At 38.4% G+C, this 7,886-nt stretch overlaps 1 pseudogene across 1 annotated transcript; it reads right to left on the reverse strand.

Annotated features, from left to right (window-relative positions):
• Positions 1 to 2,437: 2,437 nt before the first annotated feature.
• Positions 2,438 to 2,956, reverse strand: LOC311185390 (double homeobox protein A-like; annotated as a pseudogene). The gene has a single exon. The product of its transcript is annotated as a double homeobox protein A-like (transcript).
• Positions 2,957 to 7,886: the final 4,930 nt, after the last annotated feature.

Consider the following 7,886-nt stretch of genomic DNA (forward strand, 5'->3'; position numbering starts at 1 on the left):
AACTCCAAGGTTTTAGATGTTGCAAATTCTAAAGATGATACTGGGCCTCCCTGGTGGCACAAGGGGTTAAGATGCAATTTACGAAGCTATTCGCAGCCAATGCAGCATGAGTTCTATCCCCAGCCAGAGAGCAACCCACATGGCACAGCAGACCTCTTCTGATTTGCCCGCTGCTCCCCTCAGCAGTGTATTTCAGTCAGTCTGCCTGTTCTGTTCCCCACTCTGTCTCTGGTGAATCTTCTCAACCCCTGCACCTCTGGCCTGTACCCTAGTTCTTGTATGCATAAATCAATAGATCTTTAAAAAAAAATAAAGATAATTATACCATGGAACTGAAAGGGATTATCCTAAGGGAAGTGAGCCAGAAGGAGAAAGATAAATACCAGATGGTGTCACTTATATGTGGAATACAGAGAAACCAAACAAAGGATCAAAGACAAACTTTAAAACCAATCCTTGAAAGTTGACCATAGATCTGAGGCATCCAGAAGGAGAGGGGAAGGGGCCTCCCTGGTGACACAAGGGGTTAAGTCCCAGCACTATGAAGCTATCTGTAGCCACTGCAGCACGAGTTCCATCTGGCCAGGGAACTAGTCCACATGGCACAGCAGACCTCTCCTGTCTCATCTACTGCTCCCCTCAGCAGTGTATTTCAGTCAATCCAACTGTTCTGTTTTCTGCTCTGTCTCTGGTGAATCCTCTCACCCCCACACCTCTGGCCTGTACCCCAGTTCTTGTATGCCTAAATAAATAAATCTTAAAAAAAGAAAAGAAGGGAAAAGGAAAAGGGAGGGGGAGTGGGAGGGGAGAAAACAGGTTGGGAAGAGCACACAATGGACTATGGTGGAAGACTACAGATGCTTTGGTGTGAGAAGACTGATGACTGCACCTGAGGAGAGAAATCCCCTATATTGTGAATAAACAAACAAGGATATAAAATAATATCATTAATAAAAAATAATGTGATGTTACCAATGACAGAAGTAAGGAAACTGAGTGCAGAAATTGATGTATTTCATCTTGAGAAATGTTGAGTTTTCATTAATGGTGCCATATGCATATCAACTTTCCTAATGGAAAATTATTGAGAACTTAGTATTAGAAATCTTGTCATTTTCCTAGAGCTAATTACTACTATGGTAAGAGTTTGCTCATGTTCTCAAGTTTTGGTGTTTGTATATTTCAGTCAATTCAATAATTTTTGTCAGGAACCCTTAAAAATAAAGTTTATATAAATGTTTACTATGCACCATAGAAACACATATTATGATTAATGTCTTACTATCCCAGAACTCTTTTTTGCCTTTAAAATAATTTTCCATACACACACAGGTTTATATTATTTATAAAAACAGAAAAGGCTCTAATGGATTTCTCATTGCGCTGTATTTAAATGGAATTCCATCCAACTGCAGTTGAAGACCCCTCTACATAGCGGATGTCAAAGTTTAAAGGCAATTTTCTTTGTAAACCAAAATCACAGCATTTGGCCATGATTCAAAAACATTTTCAGATATTGCACATATCACTAACATGTACCATTGTGAATTACTCCAAGTAATATTCCATAAACAATGCCAATATCTTATCATTTTGAGAAATTTATTTCCACAAATATTTTGGCCCTGTCTATTCTATGACTGGCCTAAGCAATGCTGGCAGGCTCTAAGAATAAATGGTAATATAGCAAGACTTTTGTGTGTAGTATAGTAATTCAAGCAGTACTGTGTTAAAAGACAAGTACTCAAAGGAGAAAAATTAATAATCCAGAAGAGGAGAAAATTAATAATCCAGAAAAAGACAAAACTCCATATAAGGAACTTGATGTTTAAGTTATTAATCAGTAAGGAAAGTGTTTTTGGACAAGTTACCATATAAGGAAAAGGAGGAAAAGTATTTATCTATTTCACACAAATATTTTACAAAAAACAAATTTCAAATTATTAAATCCATGTGACAAGTGAAACCTCAAAATGTTTCAAAACATAGCAAAATATGCTTATGTCACCAAAAGTATCAACCATAAAGAATTACATTGTTAAATTTATTGATATACAAGTTTTAAACTTGCATTCTGATAAAGATAGTATTTATTTTTCCAAATGTATGATTTTTTTAATTAAAGACCATAGTGTCACATCCATTGATGGTTTTTCAATCAGTTGTCACTATGATGACTGAAAGATGATGTTATAAATTTATTTCCAGAAGGTTCAGCTTCTTAAAAAACCAAAAATACATTTAGATGGATATGTTTTGAATAAAAGTGAGACTTCGAGCTTAGGCTTATGAGATCAAACATTAAATTTGTCTCTCTATACACCCTGTTCTGTTTCCAGAGAAATAAGACAGTCACCAGTAAAACTGGTGCCACTTTATGTGATTTCTGTACCTTGAGCTCCCTTATCTCAAAAATCTTGTTCCTGTTCTTTCTGTTCTAGGTCCTTGTCTGCTTCTTTTTTCCTCTTCTGTTTTGAAACCAAATTTGGGATCTTGACTCTGGAACCCCACTTTTGTTAGCAAGTTGCTCTCTGGAATCAATCCGAGGAAAAGAGTTCTTTGTAATTGACTTGATAAGGGAGTAAAATTGAGTGGAAGTGAAGTGCTACAACACCATCTATCATTTCTATGTTGAATCTTTGCTTGAGTGTGTTCTTGATCTTGGTGCCTAGCTCTTTGATTCTGAAACCAAATCTGGATTCTCGATTCTTCAGTGTGGACTTCCAAAGCAAGTTTTTGTTTGGTAGCATAACCTGGGTAAGGTTTTTGGTTGAATGAGGATTTTCAATTGATCTTCTCTAAATTTGGTGCAGTTCCATATGATTTGTAGCCATGGTCTTTTGGGGAAAGCTTTCTTGAGCCATGTTGCGGAAGTCCAGAAGTCTAAGGATTGACATGGAGATGAATCATCTGAATCTACATTTATATGACCAGTATGATGCCCTTTCCCATTCATTGGTTAGTTGGTGGACATTTGGATTATTTCCACTTTTTGGACATTATAAAAATTGCTGCAATCATTTTTTAAAAAGATTTATTTATTTATGCATACAAGAACTGGAGTACAGGCCAGAGGTGTCTGGGGGAAGGTGAGGTGAGAGGATTCACCAGAGACAGAGCAGGGAACAGAACAGGCAGATTGACTGAAATACACTGCTGAGGGGAGCAGCGGGTGAGATAGGAGAGGTCTGCTGCACCATGTGGGTAGCTCCCTGGCTGGGGATCAAACTCGTGCTGCAGTGGCTATGGCTAGCTTCATAGGTTGTGTCTTAACCCCTTGCACCACCAGGGAGGCTCTGCTATCACATTTATATGCAAATGCTTATTTAGATATGTGTTCATGTTACCTAGGAGTAGAGTAGCCAGGTCATATGTTTAACTCTATATGCAACACTTTGAAGACCTGCGGAATCTGTTTTGTAAAACAGTTACATCATTTTACATTTCACCAGTAATGTGCAGGGATTCTAATTTCATTACATCCTCACCAACATTTGTTATTGTCTATCTTTTTGATTATAGCCTTCTTATTGAGTATGAAGTGGTACCTCCTCGTGGTTTGATTTGCATTTCCATGATAGCTAATGATGCTGAGCATCTTTTCATGTATTTAATATTTTTTTTTCCTGACCAGTAAGTGGAAAAATGGATTGTTGAAACAAGAGGTTAGTACTGCTAATGACTTTTGTGAAACCTGGGTATCTGCATATTTTTCCTATGATTTTTTAGCTTTTACAATGATAATAGTAGTGATAGTGTTAGTAATAGCTTCCATTAGTGTAACACACAGACACTTTAGTGTAGCACACAGACACATTAGTGTAGCACACAGACACTCATATACACTATTGTCATTTAATCCTTCAACTATCTGGTTGTCAAGCAAAGTATAGGTAATCCTTGTTTTATAGGTATGGAAACAATTCAGTGACTTACCAAAAATAGAGTGACTGAGTGATATATATAAAAGACTCAAAGCAGCCCTTCTGACATTTACACTACTGATATTTCTACCCGACTAGTACTGCTAATTTTATTATCAATAATTACTTGTAAAAACAATTTTGTTGAGTGTTTAATATTCCTAAACTTTTTTTGAACATGTGAACTATTTTATAACTAAAAAGAAAAAAATGTAAAATAATCCTTACAAATTAAATCTTGATATATAGAAGCTGATAGCATAGAGATACCTTTTAATATTGATTTGGGTGTGTACTGAGAAAATAATAAAATCTTAAATATTTTTTCAGATGCATATTTGAGGCAAAACCACACATAACATGAAACAAGTACAATATTCAATCATTGGTGGGAAAAAAAGCTGTTAGCAGTGTTAAATATATATAGAAATATAAAACCTCCTTTTCATAATTAAGAGGCTTGGGTGTGTAAAGGTGTCAACACAATTGGTGAGTCATTTTCCATATTTATTTTTATGTCATGAAATACCAGTAAAGTAGTAGAATTGATGCACAGTGAGACAGAAAGACCAGTGGGTACTCTCCATGGTAACTTAAAATAGATCATAAAATCTAGGACAGGGCCTCCCTGGTGGCGCAGGTGGTTGCGCGCAGCGCTGTAGGGCTGTCCGCAGCCTCCTCAGCGTGGGTTCGATCATGGCTAGCCGGGGAGATAACACACATGGCGCGGCAGACCTCTCCTGTCTCACTCACTGCTCTGCTTAACAGTGTGTTTCAATTGGTCTGCTGTTCTGTTCCCCACTCTGTCTCTGGTGAATCCTCTTACCCTCCTGCACATCTGGCCTGTGCCTTGGTTCTCATATGCATGAATAAATCAATCTTTAAAAAAAAAAATCTAGGACAGAAACTTCTGGTGAAAACAGACAAAAAAAACCACATTAAGTTGAAAAGCAAACATTAATCTCTTTCAGGCTATTGTGATCTAATTCATTTAAAAGCTTGATGAAATTTCATTATTAGGTCAAGGATTAGATCAGTCCATTCTTCTACTCTATGAATATAATAACAGTACCAGAAAGAATCTGATAGGCCTCTGCATGGAGCTGTGATATCACTGGTAGTATGAATTGGGAAAATTAATCAAATCTTGGTTTCCCAAAGTACATTCATTCATTTAAATTTCTGTAGCTTGTTTAAGAGGAAATTATCTCTTTTGGGGTGGGATAGTGAAAAGGGAGAATTAAAAAATGTTTATTGTGAAAAAATCCACTTAGTGAGGAAATAAAAAGACATACCTCTTTTAGCATCTAGGTTGGATGCTGTATGTAATGTATCTGTATTTTAAACATTTGGGCATGTTCTAAGTACTGTTATTATAATTCATATAATACATGAAGAAATTGACCATAATTTCAATGAATATAATCAAGAAAAGAAAAGAAAATATTGTAAACCTTTTCTTCTTAAATTCTTTTCTGCTCTCCTCTCTAATTTCAATTGTTTTCAGATGTATTTGCAAATTAAAGCAAGAACCATTTTCAAACCTAAAGAGAAAGGACACATGCAAATATGTGAGGACTGGAGTGGTGTGACTCAGCACGACCGAGAGGACAGCTGGTCATTCATTCACTCAGATACCATGGCCTCCAGGAGCATAGAGTGTAAAAAGGAAACAAATAAGCATCTTCTAACAATACAGAATGAGACCATCTAGAGCATAAAACTCCACTGAATTTTAAGGAGTTGTAGAGATGGATATATAAGCTGAATTCTAGTCATAAAGTTTTCTCAGAAAAGATGACTCATTGAGCTAAGATCCAAAGAAAACAGTTTCAGAGACAACACCAGGAGAAAAGCTGGGGGAGTAAATTTATACAGTAGCAGTATCATATGTCCAGAGGCAAAAGAGAGAACATCACAACTGGAAAAATGCTCATATTTGAAATTGAGCACCTATGTGTGGTGGTAGGGACTGGTGGAGACAATATTAGCTATAGGGCTGAATTGCCTTGCTGTGCCATGCCATGCTAAGGAATTTGACTTCTTTTGCAGACAGATATTAATATAATTAATGTGATTCAAACATCTAGAGCTCCACAAGCTATGAATAGAAAGATCATAATTATTTTCAAAAATCAAATGTGTTTATCACAAGGTTTACATGTAAGGCAACTGCTGCTCTTGGTACACACTGTACCCAGGTTTCTCTGCTTTGTATACACAGGTATGTTCCTGTGCCCATTGACCCTCATGAGACACCAGCCTGACTGGGCACCAGCCTTCTCCTTTTAGTACCTCAGCAACCTGAGAATTAACTACAACTTCTGCACAAATCCTTAGTCTTGTTTCCTTTTTCCAAACTGGTAGACACTTTCACTAAATCTATATGGCAGGGGGTTGTGCCAGCAAGGCATGGAGCAGGTTTGCTATTGATTCAGAAGATGGGTAAAGGGGTGTCCTGGAGCCATCCATGGCTTTTTCAGGTTTCTAATGATCTTTCTACACCATTTGTAGTGAGGCAACTAGGTGCAGGGCAGGCAGGGGGGCTGAGGGGCCAGGCAGCTGGGAGACTTACTAGCACCAGCGAATCTTAACTCGTTGGGCTCTTCCTCACATTCTCTCATGATCTCTCCATGGGTCTCTGCTACCCTGTCCTCTGCCCCCCATATAGTCAGTCTCTCAGCTCAGGTGTGCCCATTTACACCTATCCACACCTTACTCCAGGTGTCCACCATCAGACACGTGTACCCTGAGCCACGCTCCAAAGTGCCTCCCACATTCAAGGCTGCAGGTGAAGTCACAGAGGCCAATGGCACAACAGCCTGAGCAATCATTTACCCTATATAGTGGCAGCTCATCAGTTTCCACCAAAGTCATTTTAATGTATTTCCTTCATCAGGAAAAAAAATAGTCACTTGCGTTTTAGCCTAAATTATAGGAAAACACTCTCCCAGCTCCAGCTAGAACTTGCTGTCTGACCCTCAGTTGTGGACCTGGGATTTAACTTAGTGGATTACCAAGGGAAACATCAATCCCCTTCAGAGAAATACCAGCTGTTGCTGTCAGAATTCCAAGAGTGTGATCACAAAATTTAGTATCATCCAACTGTTGCTATCAAATGGAGTTTGGTTCTGGTGTGTTGATACCCACCTTCTCCTCACAAAGGGACCAGGACATGATCAGATGTGGGTCTGTTAACAAGCATGTTCAGGGTGGGCATTTTCATTGCTGATTCAGCAGATGGAAAGAGAATTTTGGAGCCTTCGGTAAATTTGATAAGCTTTTAATGCTGAAGCAGGGACCAGATACAGGCTGACCAAGCAGGGAGGCATGGAAGCTTGGAGGCACAACCAAGGACTGCACCCCCTGAGTTCTCCACACTCTCTTTCTGGTTTCTCTTCTCTTTATCTTCTCTCGAAATAATCTTTGCCCTGGGTGTTGGCACTTACAGGTACGCGTGCCCCATGCTCACACCTCTTGGCCCAGGTGTCCGTACTATTAGGCGTGAGTGCACCAGGCACATGCTCCCAAGCACCCTTTGTGATAACATGTTATCACGTGCTGGCAACGAAACCTGGGAAGAAAGCAAAGCTGCAGGAGGCAGCCGTAGAAGCTAGCAGCAGGGAGGAGAAAAGAGCCTGACCTACTCCATTTTCCCTATAATGGGTAAAGAATTATCTCTATTTTAGTATAATAGATGAGCGCTTCTACTCCAATGTTAGACTTTAAGACCTGGTACTATCACTTTATAGAATATGTGACCTGGGTAATTTAAGTTAATTAGCTCCTCTAGGTCACAGTTTCCCCATCTTCAAAGTGGGGTAAGTAATAATAATGAGACTAGAATGAGATAAGATATATAGAGTTTGTGCACAGGGCCTGACATATAATAAGCAATAAATAGTAGCGGTTATTATTATTGTTATTATTATTACTATTATTTATAATTTTGGTTCTTCCTTT

The sequence above is a fragment of the Talpa europaea genome (genome assembly GCF_964194135.1).
Source record: "Talpa europaea genome assembly, chromosome: 15".
NCBI lineage: Eukaryota > Metazoa > Chordata > Mammalia > Eulipotyphla > Talpidae > Talpa > Talpa europaea.